This window comes from Hipposideros armiger, unplaced genomic scaffold, assembly GCF_001890085.2.
Source record: "Hipposideros armiger isolate ML-2016 unplaced genomic scaffold, ASM189008v1 scaffold_352, whole genome shotgun sequence".
Lineage (NCBI taxonomy): Eukaryota > Metazoa > Chordata > Mammalia > Chiroptera > Hipposideridae > Hipposideros > Hipposideros armiger.
In genome coordinates this window covers 623012-641181 of record NW_017731702.1, presented here as the reverse complement: position 1 = coordinate 641181, position 18170 = coordinate 623012, and the positions used below count along the sequence as shown (strand labels likewise).

The window sequence follows — 18170 nt, the reverse complement described above, 5'->3', positions numbered from 1 at the left end:
AAAAAAGCCCTATCCCTTAAAATATTTAGGGCTTTCCAGGCCTTCACGTTTAAATTCCCTTTTAATTAACTACAAACTGTTTCGTTAATGAAACTTTGAACATGTTACTTAGCTTTCAATTTCTCCCTTTCATTTTCATGTTTCTCATCAACTAAAATTTTATAGTTATATTTCTCCTTTTCCAAACACCCCTAAAAACCTTCTCATGTTTTCTGGAGCATGTTTACCTCTGGGAATGAGTTTCTAACTGTAGGACTTCCAACAGCAAACTGCATCATTGGAACACTTCTTTTTCATGACAGAAGTGTCACTGTGCTATCAGGCTCTATCTCCAGGATGTGCAGAACTGAGCATCCTGTTCAGCGTTCCACATGGAACCCACATAGGGTCCCCCATCATAGTGTGGTCAGAACATAAAAATGTGGAACATTCAGAAAGACCATGAAAGGGACCCAAAATCCCTGGTCTCTACCTGTGATTAAGAAATAAGCTTAGACCAATTTACAAAAGCACAAACAGCATCAGCTTAACTGCTAGAAGCTATCTCTCTGCAAAGTGTCCCTCAGCTGCCTCTGAGTTTCCCAAATGCAGTCTCAAATGTGCAGGAATACATCTTTGCATTTGACCTCTTCATCTTCCACTATGCTGCCACCTCACTGATGATGGCCTCTTGAGACTGACACACCCATGGGTACTAATGAGCCCTCCCTACCACCCCTCTGCCCTTAGAAAAAAAGGATGCCAATTTCCTCCTTGCTTCTACCTAATTCCCCAAGTTTAGGTAGAATGAGAGGGGAAAACAACCCAGCAAATTCTTACACCTGCCATTCGAAGTGGCCATTAGATACCATAGGGCTACAACCTCTAGAGTATGTTGTCTGTTTCCTGTTTGGGGGCCAACTCACTTCTACCTCCAAAAGTGATCCCAATTATTTCCACAACTTAGATTCCAGGACAAAACGTCAGGTTCAAACAAGAGAACAAAGATTTTTTTCTGCCCCAGCCTAAGGCTCACCTTCCAAGCCCTCATTTTGTTCCTTGAGACTGACTTCTTCCTTAGATAATCCATTCTTTTCAAGATGGTACTGTTCTTATGCCAGAGCCTCTGAAGACATCAGAACCCTCATTGCATTGCAGCATCAGTACATTTCCCATGATCTGTATGCTCCAGTCTCAACACTTCAATGCTACCTACACCAAGCTGTGCCACACCAAGGCTGCCTGGGGTCTCTTCCAATGAGAAGTTGAAATAAGCAGACTATCTGTAACAGAATCACCATGATTCTTCAGAGGCTCTTCATGTTTTCCTCTGTCATTCAGTCTGCAATCTCAGTCCACTTGAGGAGGTAGGAATACTGATGTTACAGCAGTGGCATTTAATAAGGAACTTGATCCTGTACAGAGACTCTTTGTGAACAAGATTAGAGAATACAGAACTAAACAACTGTCATCTGGAGGACCTGTTGATATCGGCCTGGAATATCATCAGCAAGATTTGGAGAGGGAGTTTTTTAAGCTTAAGCAAATGTTTGGAAATCAGATATGAATGCGTTCCCTGACTTCAAATTTAAAATCATTGAAAAACTCTGGTCCTGAAGAAATAATGTAAAATTTATCTGGTAATTTGTCCTAGAAAAGTTGTGCTACGGATCAGAAGTCTCAGAATAGATATACATTTCACAACTGTCAAGGAGGAGGAGGAGGAGGGGGAGGAGGAGGAGGAAGAAGAGGAGGAAGAGGAGGAGGAGGAGGAGAAAACACGTTTGAATCTATGAGATACTAACAGTTTTAGGAGGGTTTCGTTTAGGAGGGTTCTACTGCTGGTATCCTGAGGGAAAAATGCCTGGATAAGAAAACACATACACATGTATATGCTATCTCCACAAGAANAGGAGGAGGAGCAGGGGAAAGAGGAGGAGGAGGAGGAGGAGGAGGAAGGGGAGGAGAAGTTATTGAAATGTCAGCCCTAAGTATATTCCCTACTTTTTAGGAGGGTTTCGTTTAGGAGGGTTCTACTGCTGGTATCCTGAGGGAAAAATGCCTGGATAAGAAAACACATACACATGTATATGCTATCTCCACAAGAACAAGAAATAAATAAACACAGGTCTTCTAAATTCAAATTGAAGAAAAAAAATTTCAAAAGAAGTGTTTGTCATTGTGTGAGTCCCTGGGGTTCTTGTTAAAATACTGATTTTAGGACCCTATTGCAGACCTGATTGTATGAGAATCTCTGATGACAGGGCCCAGGGAATCTGTATTTTAAATGCCCTTCCAGTAATTCTTCTGTGTATTATGTTTGAGAACTACTGAAGGCAGCCCCACCCCTAACATTTGGGGTGCCCAGGACAAGAGTACAAATAGAAGCCCTTAGCCCACCACACTTTTCCTCCCACCCATCTCCATCCCATACCACAAGGGGCCTCCAAATGGTCACCCCAAGTTGCTCATTTAAGTTCTATCCACACACCCTTCAGCAAAGACCCCAGGGCAGGAGCAGGGGCAGGGATGTTTGAATAGGGAATTAAAGGTGACCTTGATACCCAAATATGGCCAAAAAGTATGAGAACAGACTCCAAGTGGGCATGCCCCCCCGCAGCCCTGTGGACTTTGCACCTTATGAAGGGTGGTAAGCCAGAAGAGGGTCAGAATGGAGGCCTGAGCCCCATTTCTAAGGGATATAGTGGTGGAGGCATAAGTCTCGTAATTTATTTTGCTAAACAGAGATGTTCTGTTGAATGTTTCTGTTCCTGAATTACTCCCCTACATTATTTTTCCCAAAAAACAATGGAAAATAACTTAATTTGCTTTGTAGTGTAGCTTTTCCCAAAACAAAGGAACTATCTGTTCCAGAGGTAAGCCTCATTCCTTAGAATTGAAAACATATAAATGTAAAAATGAAAACATAGTAAAAAATGCTTACAGTTAGAAAATGGCAAGTCTTTACAGCTGCCACATCCATTAAGTTTTCTCCCAAAACTATCATTTTTTTTGAGCACACGTTATATCACAATACCCTGTTGCCTGAACTTAAAACCTTCTAAAATTAAGCTAGATTTCAGAAGGGAAAATGCATGATGATATTATCTATCTTTGATGACATCAAAAGTTGATACTGTTGATACCAAGGAACAGACATTGGGCTCTATACCAAAGGACATCTTCAAGATGGAAGATCTTGAAATATAAAACTATTTCCAACTCACCATTAACACTCACAAAAGTTTCCCCATAAGTAGGATAGGCAGTTCCAGAGTGAAGGCCCTAGTTCACTGCCTCCTTGATGCCATCATTGCCGAGGGCCCTGGGCCTTTTCCTTTAGTGAATGGCACTGTGGCCACCACTCAGGGAGCTGTCTGCCTAGACCCTCCTCTCTGGGGATTAATCCCTAGCCTTAGATTGTTTGCCAGAAGCCAAGTTTTTATTATATAACTGCAGCTCTGGCAACAGTTTCTTGGACTGGGGGCACCTGACTCCAACTGGGTCAGCTTGATTCCCTTAGAATTAGGAAACAAAGAGAGAATGTTTCTCTACGTAGCTGAACCTGAAATATGCAAATGTGGAGGCTGTGGGCCAGCCACAAATGGTCCCATGTGGGCTGGGAGCCAAGAAAGCCCATCTACACAAAGATAAGTGAAACAGATGTTCAGGGAAAAGAAATATTTCCTGTGTTCCTACAGCAGCTGCATTTCTGCCCTTGGATTCCATGGGTCACCCCTGGAGCCTTACAATCAATTATTTTCGGTGCTTTAAGTTAACTAATAAGGGTTTTTGTTACTTGTAACTGTTCTACCTAGAAGGGTACCCACTAGTGATGCACTTAACTTGTTTTGACTCCACTCTCTCCCTTAGACCTCAATCCAAACAGTCAGGAAGTCCAATCCATTTTAACTTTTAATATCTATTTAGACATCCACTCCTCTCTATTATCACTGACACACCTTAATTCAGGCGCACAACTTGAAATCATATAGACCTGAGTTCAAATTCCAGCCCTGTCACCTACTAAATGTGTATCATTGAGCAACTTACTAAATTTTTCTAAAATGGGGATAATAGTTGTATTTGCCTCATGAGATTGTTGTAAGGATTGAACACTAGAGTATACAACAAAATGTATGGCCCGTAATGCTCAATAAATGTCTATTATCATTACTATGCCACTATTGTTTTTATTCATACTATACTATTAAAGGATAAAGTTTAAGTTACTTAGAGACCTCAGTTTAATTGCTAGTGGACCCAACTATATTTCTTTTAGGAATCTATGTTTATTTTAATAACTGAGATAATGTACAGAGGGACTTTTGCTTTGTTAGACTATATCTAAATGTATTTTAATTTAATTCAGGCCTTTAAAAGATAGGAAAATATTAATATTTTATTAGTCAGGTACTCTAATAAACTTTTTCCATAAATTTTCTTATTTAATTTACAAAAGATTACATTATATCTAATTTAAAGATGGCAAAAAAGAGACTCACAATCATCAATTAACTTACAGAGAGACAGGAAAAAAGGAACAGGTCTGTGGTTCAAATCCACATCTGACTCTCAAGTTCATACTCATTCTATTATACTATTTCATCTTCTGATTTCTGGGTATATTTTTATGTTGGAGACCAGCTAGGATGATTCATGACAATAATGATGATATACAATCTTATAAGCATATCATTTTAACCTAATGTGAGAGCTACCCAGAATCTATTTTGAGGAGTTAATCATCTGAGCATGTTGACTCCTCTGAAACTCTGCAATGCCTATCTCAAACCCATGACTTCACCTTGTACACAAACCTGAAATGACAGGATTAGCCCTTTACTTAGCATTCTGGGTAGCTTAATTACAAACACAAATTTAAATTATTGGTATAATGGATGAGAAAGGAGTCTGTCAATATACAAAATGTTACACAGATGTAGATGCAAATAGATACACAGTTTCACAAGATATTTAGCTTCATAAGTCTTTTGTAATATGCAATATGCATTTGGAATACATAGAATTTTTCTTCTTAGTAAGAAAATTTAGAAATCTGTAACCTTTTTCAGAGGTTTCTTTCTTTTGATTGGAACTATGAATGCGTACATATTTACAATAACTCTCTAGAGTGCTTGAGTGTGCATATTACCTTCAGTAAACTCAAGAGAAAGAGAACAAATCTAAAGGAGCTTAGATGCATAAAAAAGTTAAAATAAGAAAAAAGGATGTCTTTGCTTTTGTCATTCATAGGTTTTTGATATTCTGAGAGTTATAAAAATGAGTTATACTGTAAGAATATATTCCTAACTTAAATACAAATTCAGGTGACAACAAGAATAAAACACTAAAAAAACACATGCTGATGCTTAAAGATAACTATCATGTTTAACAACAAAGTTTATCTGACTCCAATCCAAGAGGGAGAAATAGTTTACCTGTTCTTTAAGAACTTGACTTAGCAGGCAAGGAAGTTGGCCTAATGTAAACAGAGTATAATTTCTCCTCCACAGTGTTTTATGTTGACTCCTGAGAATGCCTGTGTAACCACTGGTGTCTTCTCTAAACCAAAAAATGTTTGTGAGTGCAATTTTATTGTCGTATTAAAAAAAGACTCAGGGATATTTTAAAATAGGAGATATCTTTAGTTGAGCATGTTAATTACAGTGGTACGACTGAAATTTCCTAATCCTATTTCCCCCATCCATATGCTTCTTCAGCATACATTTTCTGTCAAAATTGAGGGCCGAAAGAGAATCACACTTCTGGTTCCTGCTGATAATGTGAGCCCAAAATAGCAGCCAATGAAGGCAAACATCTGGGAAGCTTAGTCAGAGGAGTCACCCACTAGTAATACATCCTAAAGTATCATTGTTCTTGCTCTTGGGAAAATTGTACATGCTTCTTCAGCATCTTGGCCAACACCCTCTAACAACCAAAGGAATCTTCTAGAGAAACGATGTGTACCAAAAAATAACTTTCCCCAAAAATTGAAGTGGGAGATAACGCACACAGCCAAAGGATATAGGAACACACTAATATAGGCATCACTCAATAAAAATGGGATATAAATTTCAGATGGTGAAATTCAAAACATTTTAAAGTAGTATTTTAAGGCAAAGCCATACTTTCTGAATATACTGAACATTATACTGAATATAATCATATGCATGAATACAATTGGTATTTTTCATGAGGCAAATGTCACTGGTTAAGTGTGACATGTTTATATTAAAATTCATCAATAATTCACTGAGCAAAAAGTATATTTCTCAATTTTAAGGATATTGATGCAAAGACTGACTCCAAAAGGAATGATACCGATTTTCCCTTGTAGATTAGCCATGCAGGAGAAAATACCTAGGGAAATTGACGCTATGAATGGTGTTAGATTTCCTAACACAGATTCCTACTGGTGTAAAAAAGTACCTTCTTTGCTGACTGCTTGTAACAGTGAGGGAAAGCACAAATTATCCCACTGCAGCTTCCTGCAATATCACGATGTCCATGAAATCCATTCATTCATCCAGCAAATATTTATTAAGCATAAACTTCATCAACTGTTAAAATATTATGAAAAATGTGTAAAAAGTTTTCATAAATCACAACTGGATCTGACTTCTTTCTTGTATTTATAGACAATGTATTAATAGTGTTGCAAACATCCATTTTACTAGAGCATTTATCTCATCTTGAACCTGAAATTATACATTTTGTATTTCATCATCTTGTGAATAATTAGGGTCACCAGAAGTCAAATGATGGATACTCTTTGCTCCTGGGCCTTGTTTTGATGTGTTTTGCATGGCAAGCTCCATCAAGGTCAATTTTTTACAGAATTTTTGCCTCATATCATTGAATCTGCAAAGAAATCTGCTAGGAATGTGAATAGAACACTTTAGGCTTGATTTATTTCCCCACCCCTATTCTGTGGAATGGGTATTTTCTAGGTTATATCAACCCATTTCACAGAACTCCACCTGCATTTTTCAGATAGAACTTTTATTAGAAACTGCTCTTGCAATTAAGAGGTGTCAAAGAGAGAGTTGGTTGTTGCAAAAGAATACTGTGGAAGTTGAAAACTGGCTCCCCAAAGATCTGTTCACATCCTAATCTCCGAAACCCATGAAAGTTAATGTAATTACCCTGCATTATCTGGGTGAACCCTAAATGCCCAAAACAGGTGTCCTTATAAGAGAAAAACCAAAGGAAGCTTGACACACATACATAGAAGAGATGGTGATGTAAAAACAGAGGCAAAGGTTGGAGTAATGGGGCCACAAGCCAAGGAGGCTAAGGGATGTCAACAGCCACCAGAAGATGGGAGACAACGAAGGATTCTCTCTTAATGCCCCTGGAGAGAAATCCTAGATTTTGGACTTCTGGCCTCCAGAACTATAAGAGAATAAATCTCTGTTGTTTTATAACACCAAATTTGAGGTAATATGCTACAGCAGCCCTAGAAAGTAAACACAAGTGCCTTGACTATATTTACCATGGTCCTCAACTTTGCTATTCCTGAAAATTCAATTTCATTACTTCAGTCATAAGTGTACAAATCCTGAATGATGACTTCCCACTAGCCAAATCCACAAGAAACTAATTGAAAACCAGATTATGAATCTATTTATTACCAAGGAAATCATCCCCGTTTTAATAGCTAGGACTAATGATATGCTTAGAACATTTAGGAAGTATGTTCAGAAGGAACAAGATTCCTCTCATAACCGGACGTAGGCACTAGACTTTCTGGGACCTCATCAGCTCAGTATGTAGGAAGACAGAAAAGAACCAGGAACAGTGAGAAAAGGTTAGGAGAAAACTGATCTTGCTGCAGAACTGGTGCCAGCAAGGGACAATGGAAAATAAAATGTCCAAAATTCTAAGAAATGAAAAAAATCATGTTTGGGACTGGCAGGTGGGGAAACTGGTGGGGACAGGCCCAAATCACATGACAGTGGGAGAAGCTCAAAGAGTAAAACTCAAAGTCAGGTGGGTAAAGACATCACAGTTCAGGACAATGAATCTGTATTAGGTTCTCCAGAGAAACAAAATCATTGGGATTGAGAGAAAGAGAGAGAGAGAGAGAGAGAGATTTTAAAGATTGTGGAGGCCAGCAAGTATGAAATCTGCAGGGGTGTCAGGAAGCTGGAGACCCAGGGAAGAGTCCATAGGCAGTCTGGAGGCAGAATTCCTTCTTCCTCAGGGAACCTCAGTCTTTTCTCTGAAGGCCTTCAACCAATTGGATGAGACCCACCCACATTATAGAAGGCAATCTGCTTTACTCAGAGTGTACTGATTTAAATATTAATCACATCTTTAAAATACCTTCACAGCAACATCTAACCTGATGTTTGACCAAACAACTGGATATCATAGCCTAGCCAATTTGACATACAATTAACTATTATACTGTTTATTCATGATAGGATTCCAACCAGCAGAAAAACCACAAAATATGCAATCCAGCTCCCCAGAGAAGGAAGGAAGGGAGTGGAGTGAAAGACTCAGAGAAAATAAACCTGGAAATTATTAAAGGTTATGGAGAGAAGTGAAGCCTCCTCAGCAGAAAATCCTGGGAATATCTATAATATTTAAAGTGGGACCAGGTCTTAGATAAAAGTATTTGTCTTGAGCTTCACCCTAAGATGTAGTTGCAACTTACTGATCCCCTTATATTTGCTATTAAGATGCGGGTGACTGCCCAGTAAGTCTAGGAGCAGCTGGAACCATCATTCCAGTCAGCTGGGTGATAGGCTGATGTATGTCTGGCAGCACAATTTCTGGGCTATGACATCAATAAGCACAGGGAAACAGGATCAATATAAATCCCGAAGTTCTGAAACAAGAATGATTGAAAATAAATCACAAATAAATCAAGTAATATTGTCATCCAAGGAACAGAAACCACACAGGGTAAAAGACAAAACAAGAACTATGATCTTTAAATTTTTGTGATTGGCGGCAGCGAGGGGGTGGTAAATAAATATTCATTAATTTGTCTGAAATATCACTTGTTCCTCTGGAGATGGTGGGAATAGAGAACTTTTGAGAGTAGCTTGCAGGATATGAAAAGCAAAGAGCAAAGTCTAAAGGGTCAACTTTTGTGAGAGACTTTGGGAGACCCTGGGCGCTGGCTGCACTACTTTGGGACCCAGATAAGAAATGACAGAGGCCAAAGGTAATGGAGCAGATGCTGGCAGCATCAAGAGATGGCAACCTTAGCACAGACACATCACTGATAGAAATTTCAGATATTTTCATACCTCATTACAATTGCAGATATCTCAAACTATCATTATATTCATTACTACTTTGAAATTATGGTAGCTGTTGGACATGATCATTTAATTTAATGTACAGATAAAGAAACTCATGTATTATTTTATCTCAAATTTTAAAAATCCTTCAACTATTTCTTCAATATATTTGATTTCCTTTGTAATCTTAAGTATTTCACTTTATACATTAAAAACATTACAGTATTCTGGCCGGCCAAGTGGCACATTATCATGAGTTGGCTTGGGATGCCAACTCTGAGCAGCAGGGCCCTGGTTTGGATCCCACATGGGGGCCAGCACCCTCTACAGCTAAGATGGTGAACAGCAGCTCCACCTGGAGCTGGGCTGCCATGAGTCGCCGTCGATGGCATAGGCTGCAGTGAGGCTGGCCAGCAGCTGGCGTGCGCTTTCATGAGCTGCCGTGAGCCGCCTTGAGCAGCTGTCCAGCGGCCAGAGAGCAACTGCCTCACCTGGTTTGAGCTCAATGATAATACCAACATGGGCCAGCGAAGTGACGTCCTCCACAACTAGACTGAACAACAAAAGGACAGCAACTTGTCTGTTCCCCTTCCCCCAATTCCCCAGCGCTGTTCCCATCCCCCAATTCCCCAATAAAATCTTTAAAAAAAAAAATTACAGTATTCTAAAAGGGTCCAAAGGCTTCATCATTCTGCCCAAAGGGTCCAGACACAAAAAAGTTAAGAACCCATGGATCAAAAAATGTATTATTCTGTCTTATTTATATGTATTCATTTAACAAATGTTTATTAGAATTTACAGTGTTCCATGCACAAGTTCCTAATTCAAAAAGTATTTTGGATGAATTTGGGTGAATGAGTTTAAAAAGGAAAAACAGGACATAGTAAAGTATTAATTTAAACCACTACACAAATGCTACAAAAATAATGACACAAGGAAAACCATAAATTTAGGGACAAATCCATTTGAAGGATTTCTTAGCTCTATGTAATTTGCTACTGCTAAGCTTCTGATTACTATATAATCAGGCTGACAAATACCTAATATTGGGCAGGGCCAAACAAGTGAATTGTAGGTTTGTTTGGGACTCTGTCTCCCCATCTTTGTGCAGAGTATTACAATTTAATGGTTCTACCTCTCTTTGGGTTGTCTGTCCCTGTGTGTGACTGACAAAAGCTTTATAATTTTTCTCATCTAGACTATAGGCATTGGATTGAGTAATTATGCAGAAGCTTAGAGCACATTTACTTTGTCTATCATTGATTTTAAAACATTATATTCACAAGTGAAGAAAACACACAGATTTTATAATATGTGTGACATTTTGATAATGAAATATCTGTAAAGAAAGAGAAGATAGAAAAAAATGTAAATATGCCAAAATTCACAGAACTCATTTTTAGGAGTTGACCATTTATTACTTAAAGGAATTATAATTATAATGGACAGTAAACGTTGGCATTGATGAGTTTGATTGAGAAGATCATTATGTCAAAATTTGAACCTCAAAGCAAAAACAAGTGAACAAATGACAAGACTGCAAATGAAGGCTAAAATTTGATGGAAAGAGCTTAATGGCATAAAACATAGTCCCAGCAATGTGAAAAGGCCTGAAGCCTGGAAACATGGAGGTCAAGGGGAAAAAATGAGCAAGCCAACCCAACAAGCAGTAGAGAAGGTTGGTATATGCTTCTTCCTTTGGCCCACACAAAGGCAGGGATGAGCAGAGAACACTGGTGTTGCTGAGATCATGTTTACCTAGTTCTAATACTGACTTTGGTGGTACTGTCTAAGAAGTGGTGAATGCAGTGTGTGATAAACAATAAAATGAATGTTGGCATTTGGGGGCATTGGGGAAAAGATCTAAGAATAGTCTTCATTCTTCTCAGTCCCCCCACCACACACACACAGAATATCCCTACTGATTAGAAGCTGTTCACATGATAGTAACTTCTATGGTTTGAATGTTTGTGATCCCTCAAAATTTATACATTGAAATCCTAACTTCCAAGGTGAAGGGATTAGGAGATGGGATCTTCGGGCAATGATTAGGTCATGAAGGCAAAGCACTCATAAATGGAATAAGTGCCTTTATGAAACAGGCCCAAGAAATATCACTTGTTCCTTCTGCCATATGAGGCAGCAAAAAGACAGCCATCTAAAAAGTCAGTTCTCAGGACGGCCGAGTGGCTCAGCTGGTTAAGAGCTCGCTTGGGAGCACCATCTCTGAGCTGCAGGGCTGCAGTTCGGATCCCACATGTGGGCCAGTGATGCTCGCCCTCTATAGCTAAGATGATGAACAACAGCTCGACCTGGAGCTGGGCTGCAGTGGGCTGCTGTGAGCTATGTGAGCGGCCGGCAACCGCTGTGAGCAGCCGACCAATGACCGGCAACCGATTGCCTCACCCGGGAAGAGCACAATGATCATATCAACATGGGCCAGTGAAACAACGTCCTCCACAACTAGACTGAAGAACAAAAACAGCAATTTGTCTACCTATCTGTTTCCCTTCCCCGATTCCCCAACGCTGTTTCCCTCCCCCCAATTCCCCAATAAAATCTTTAAAAAAAAAAAAGTCAGCTCTCAGAGAGCTCTTAACAACAAGGCTGCCAGGTTTGACTCCCGCATGGGATGGTGGCTATGCCCACCTGCAATTAAGACTGAACACAGCACCTTGAGCTGAGCTGCCGCCCGGATGGCTCAGTGGATAGAGCGTGCACTCTTAACAACAAGGCTGATGGTTCGACTCCTGTATGGGATGGTGGCTACGCCCACCCGCAACTAAAATTGAACACAGCACCTTGAGCTTAGAGGCCACGAGCTGCCAACTGGAAGCCAGATGGCTACTGGCGCCCTCCACAACAAAGATTGAAGAACAACAACTTGGCTGGTCCCCTTCCCCAATTCCCCAATAAAAAAATCTTAAAAAAATAAAATAAAAAATAAAAAGCCAGCTCTCAGCAGATACCAGCTATGCCAGCACCTTGATCTTGGACTTGCCAACCTTCAGAGCTGGGAGGAATAAATCTATTTATAAACTGCCTAGTCTCTGGCATTTTGTTACAGCAGCCCAAATGGACTAAGACAGTTACACTCTACAGAGATAACTTTACTCTAATCATAATTTCTCTTCCTTTTAAAAACTAGATCAGAAACATATTCTTCCACATTTTCACATTCAAGAGTTTTGTTTTGTATTTTACCGTAATAACAACATTTATCATGGCAGTCTTTATACCTTTCAGAGAACACTTTCTTTTTCACCAAAGCACACAAAACGAAAAAGAGTAGGTAGCATCAAAAACCATTCCTGTTTAAACATAGGCATTAAACTCCCAGATGCTGAAGTCAGTGATTAGCAAATCTACTGTTGTCACCAAAATCTTAGAAGGAGGTGGGTGTTGTAAAGCCTAGATCCTCTTTTATGGCTAAATAATGTAGTTAAAGCTGTAATCTATAGATTATCTTTTCTGAAAACTTCTTCAACACATCAGCAAAGGGCGGCCACTAGAGCATTTTAGATAGGAGTCTCACTGGATGACATCTGAATTTTAGAAAGATTACTCTACATGTGATATTGCAAAATGGATTTGAGGAAGATAAATATGGATACAGAGAGAGATTTATTAGGAAGTTGTTGTAATAATCCAAATGAGAGGTAGTAGGAGCCTCAACTAAGGCAGTAGAAATAACGAGATCAAAGAGGGAAGTAAAATTTAAGAGATAAAGTCTCCTGGTGATTGACTGGGATGGTGTGGAGGTCAAGGAGGGCCCAATGATTCCCAGTTTTTTTCCCTGAGCAATTAGGTGGTTGGTTAGATAAAAAATACAGATAGAAACACAGATTCTGAGGTTGCAATGGATTTAAAACTAATAAATTCATTATGATAGGTCTTAAGTTCAATATGCCTGTGTGACTTATTCAAGGGTAGATCTATAGCAGATAGTTACAAATAGACTATTAACCAGGAACACTTTCCCCCCACACGCCTGATGTTTCCATGCTGTGGGACCTCCATTAGAGTAACACTTCAGTCCTCCTTTTTCCTCTTCACTCTCAGCTTTCCACAGAGGAGACAGGCACCTAATTGGTGAGTTTGGAGGAAGGAATTGAGGTACGTGCTGCTCAACCCATTCTCTTCCTTTGAGATCTGCCTATTTGAAGAATGCAAATGTTGTGTGTATGTGTAATTATATGTAGAAAATAAGAGTACTGAAGGAGCCTGGAGGACAAAGGACAAAGCAGAAGCTATAAGGCTATCTAGGCAGCCACCAGCTAAAAGAGGTGATGTTCTTCCAGACAAGGTCTTGGGAGTTGTCTCTTAGTGTGTGCAGGCTGCTGTAACACTATACTACGGAGTGCGTGGCTTATAAACAACAGGCATTTATTTCCCACAGTTGTAGGGGCTGGGAAGTCTGAGATCAAGGCGCTGGCAGTGCAGTGTCTGGGGAGGGCCTGCTTCCTTGTTCACAGGTGGCCAACTTCTCGCTGCACCCTCACATGGTGGAAGGGACTAGGGCTCTCTCTGCGGTGTCTTTTATAAGAGCACTACTCCCATTCAGGAGGGCTCCACTTCCATAACCTAATCATCTCTCAAAGGCCCCACTTTCTGATGCCATCACATTGAGAATTAGGATTTCAACATATTAATTTGGGGGTGGGAGGGAGGAACATAAACATTCAGTCTATACCAGGAGTAGAGAATGAAAGAGGTCCTTAGCATTGGAGGATGGCAAGATGACTCTGAGAAGTGCCCAGAGAAAACCTCACTCACCATCTCATCTACAAAGCAGAACATCACCTTGGCAGAGTCCAGATATAGAGGACAGGACCAGGGAGACCAAGGGAGGCCAGTTACACAGGGCAATCCTACCTTCCCTCCTAGTGATCTCCCAGTGAATCAGAAGAGAGAGTGGAGGAAGAATGAAAGAGCTGACTTTAAAGGTCCTTGGACCATGGGTCAAGCCTCAACTGGTAGAAAAGTGGCAATGTGATTAGAGTTTTAAGTGGACTCTGGTGCTTTTTAATGATTAAAAGGGCATGCAAGTTGTGGGATCTTCCTGACACATCATGAAGGACCTACCTAGTAAAGGAGAACTGATATAGCACAACTGAGGTCAGAGATGGGAGAAAAATAAAGTCAAACTTTAATGTTTGTACTCCATCACGTTTATTCTGTTCAATAAACTAGTGATGTTCAGATGGACATTTTTCTGGGGTTAAAGGTCATAATACTCTCAAAGAGGTATATGACCCAATGAAGGAAAAGGACACATTGTGATTCATTGTGAGAAGAGAAGAGGACTAAAGGTAGAACCAGGAGCATACCAAAATTAAAGGGTCAAAATGGGAAGAAGAGCCAGTAATGAAGACTGAAAAATTAGAAGAAGCAAGCCAAGGGAGGGGGTCAAGAAGGTAGCAGTTCTACAGTAATTTATTCTGTTGAAATGCCACCTCACTGATCTCAGCCCCAGCAGCCTATGAATAGAAATCTGATCACATTAATTCCCAAAGTTCACAGGCCTATCCCTCATCTGTATAATTGCTGTCACACTTCTCCTCTAAAGTTTTCTTTTCTATGAGCTCTTCAAGAGAATATTGTTTCTTTGCTGCCTCTCAATTCCGCAGTAATCCAAAGCACAAAATCCTGAATGAGCTAAAAGGATTGCATTTCATTTATTCTCCCTTGCAGTGAAGCCACTCTCTCTTCCCTACAAAAATGGGGTGTATGATAGCCGCAGATACTGTTAGTTGTACTTTGATAGCCTTTCTGTTTGCTGTCCCAAGTCACCAAGAATAAAGGCTACATAACCTAGCTTTCCTTGATTAGATTCTAGTGATAGACTATGAGCAGAGATAGTGCATGCAACGACGACTAGGGTATTTCCTTGTTTCCCTTCTCCTTGCTGGTCGAAATGCTGGAATTGGAGCAGCCATAATGGACCACAGGTGATCCTGGGAATAAGGAAGCCAAAGGGATTGCTACCAAGATGTACCTTCCAGCAGTTCCTTCGATGAAGGCTGCTGGCAGTGAGGTCAGTAGACAGGCCACCATTCTCAGCCCCTCAGCTGCAGAAAGCCACCTTGCTCAAGGTCACAGCCATCCCGGGGTGGCCTACATCCTAAGGCAAAGCACTGTGGGAGTATAAAGGCCTGGGCGTCTTAGCCTGACTCAGGCCAACCCTGAGGGACGGGCCTTGGCTCTCACAGCTTGACTTTTCCCTCTGCTTCCTCCTGCTCTCCCTCAAACCAACCAGACAGGCCTTTGTGTGGCTGCTCCGCCAGGCTCAGTGCTCTTTACACACATAGTTCCAGAACAAAATCCTTCACACTCCTCTGGTCTTTGTTCAAATCTCACTATCTCAATAAGCCTGGCTCTGACTACCCTAATTCATCCTGTAGATTATAGGATGAATAACATCCTATAACATTCCTGACCCCCCTTATCCTGCTCTGTTTTTCCTTTTTTCCATACACCTATAACTCTCTAACATGCTATGTCACTTAGTTACTCATTCATTATGTTTTTATTTATTTTCTCTCTCCCCCAGGAGGATATAAGCTCCCGGTCGTATGAGGACAGGTATCTTGTTTTTGTGCACTGATGCATCCCACACACCTAACAATAGTGCCTGGCACATAGCAGGCGTTCAGTCAATGTTTGTTGAATGGGTGAATAAGTGAATAATTTTCAAGGGGAATTTTGCAGATTCTCACTTTTCAGGACCCTCAATTCCAAAAACAGTTCAGAAAGAATTCTTTGGTAGCAGATTCACTAAGTATTATATCTTCTATATTATCCAAAAAGGGAAAAAAATTGGTCATGAATTTTTATGGAGTACCCTAAATCACTCCTTTTATAGTTTATATTCATTAGCATTTACACACACACACACACACACACACACGCACTCACGCACACACGCACACATGCACACATGCACACGCACATCTCTAAACATTATGATGTCTAATTTCACAGGAAAGGCCTGTGATTTCTGTTTTCAAGAGATGGCCATTGAAAAGAGTGATGTTCCCTAGGACGGAAAACTTAGAAAAAGTGAACCTAAAATTCTCGAGTGTGGTGATCCAGGACAGTTTGCTGGGTTACATGACAGGGTATGGTTACTTCTAACAGGAACCGTCTGTTCTGAAGTACAATTCATTGCAACTGAGTTGTTGGAAACTTTGTTTTGCTTCATATTACCAGCTTCTGAAAGAGGTCAGTATTTGCAAGGTTTCAGGAAGTTGCCTTTGAAGTCAGCACTCCAGTAAAAACATGAACTAGATCAACTCAGCACCCATGGAGTTGGCTTGAGGTTTTATTTCTGTAGCTCTGAGCTCTCAGGGGGCTTTCCACTCCTGGACAAGTTCCCACTTTTTCATCATTTGTATTAAGAGTTAGTAAATGTTATCTAAATGTCATTATGTGAATTACAAAGGTAGTCATGATTGAGTATAATTCCAATCAATCATTTTTTATTAAAAAAATAACAATTTAAAAATACTTGTAAGTAAAAAAGATCATCAGACTGACTATGAATAAAACATCTATTTTTATTTATTAACTAATTAGTAGTTATTAATAAGGGGTGGTGGGAATACAGATGATCATTATTTTACTCCTTTTGCTTTGGGGGAGGGGTGTTAATAACTTCAAGGGGAAAAAATAGAAACTCCTTCACTGAAGTTCTTCGGAACCCCTGGAGCAATGCTGATCTATTCACTCATTCAAGCTGAACTCTGCTAAGCAAGCAGAGTTCAGAATGTAATTTAAAAACATTAGACCTAAGCTCCAAATGGAGTTTGTCTCTGGGCAACTTTTCTATCCCTTCAAGATACTATTCTGCAGCAATAAAGATTCATTAAGAGAAAGATTGCTTTCTTTAAAAATATATTAAGTATCCAGTTTTTAAAACCTCAGCAAACCTCATTTTGATCATTCTTACCAGCCTCCAACTGGCTTTCAATAGAATTTGATTATTGTAATCCGAAAGCCAGGTGGAAGCTGCGTTTTATTTCTTGCAGTTACCTTTAGCCAGCTATTTTTTAGTTAGAACCTCAGGAAAGATTCTCTTGCTCCTTCCATCTTCTGGTGTCTTGATGTTAACTAATGGGTTGTCAGAAAAGTCATGACATATTTTGTCTATGTTTTTAAAGGTCATTTATTTATATAAAGAACAAAGATCAATCAATGATATTTTGCCCATTTTATTCTATAACCTTATGACATCTTTCAGTGAGCTTCATAATCCTCATTCATAGAAGGACCTGTTTTATTTGCGAAAAACTGAACAAGTTTTTTTTATAGCCTCATCTGAATTGAACATTATACCACGCAAGGAATTTTGAAGAGAGTGAAACAAGTGGAAGTCTGATGGCACAAGGTCAGGCGAGTATGGTGGGTGTGGCAACACATCCCATCCAAGCTCCAATAATTTTTGACGGGTGATCAAACTTGTGTGTGATCTCGTGTTGTCGTGATGGAACACAACTCCTTTACAATTAACAAGCTCTCGACATTTCTGGATGATGGATTCGTTGAAATTGTCCAATTGCTGACAGAACACATTTGAATTGATCATTTGGTTCCTGGGTAGGAGCTCAAAAAACATGACACCTTTAAAATCCCACCACACTGAGAGCATAACCTTCCTCTGATGAATGTCTGCTTTTGATGTCATTTGAGGCAAATCATCACGTCAGGACCAAGACCGTTTGAGCACCACATTGCTGTAAACAATCCACTTCTCATCACCAGTTATCAGTCACTTCAAAAAAAGGATCCTTTTCCTCAAGTGTAATGAGCATATTGCAGATGTTTATACCTGCCATCAAATGAACTTCTTTGAGTTCATGAGGAACCCAAATATCGAGCTTGCTTACATATCCCAGCTTCTTCAGATGGTCATGAATGCTTGAATGA

At 39.8% G+C, this 18170-nt stretch overlaps 1 pseudogene; it reads left to right on the top strand.

Annotated features, from left to right (window-relative positions):
• Positions 1–1278: 1278 nt before the first annotated feature.
• On the top strand, positions 1279–1596 carry LOC109392864 (ATP synthase-coupling factor 6, mitochondrial pseudogene; annotated as a pseudogene).
• Positions 1597–18170: the final 16574 nt, after the last annotated feature.